Here is a 277-nt window from a genome sequence, read left to right on the forward strand (position 1 = left end):
ACTCTATAAATGCCCTTTGCCTTGGATTGAGATGTTGACAAATGGTTACAAGTTTGTCTGAGAAGTGACTTTGTTAACACACTAACCTGTTGCATGACTTTTTAAAGGTGTTCAATGGAAGCTAAAGATCCTAAGGAGTTGATAACACAGGACCAACTATAGGAAGAATACCAGGACCAGTGCTTGTTGTCATACTGCGGGAATCTCACATTGTTCCTTTTCCTGCCTCAGTGTGTACGTAACTGCAGTCCCAATTTTGTCCTAATAGGATAGTCTC

Source organism: Echinops telfairi, unplaced genomic scaffold (genome assembly GCF_000313985.2).
Source record: "Echinops telfairi isolate 266 unplaced genomic scaffold, ASM31398v2 ScPeMD7_7400;HRSCAF=8409, whole genome shotgun sequence".
Classification (NCBI taxonomy): domain Eukaryota; kingdom Metazoa; phylum Chordata; class Mammalia; order Afrosoricida; family Tenrecidae; genus Echinops; species Echinops telfairi.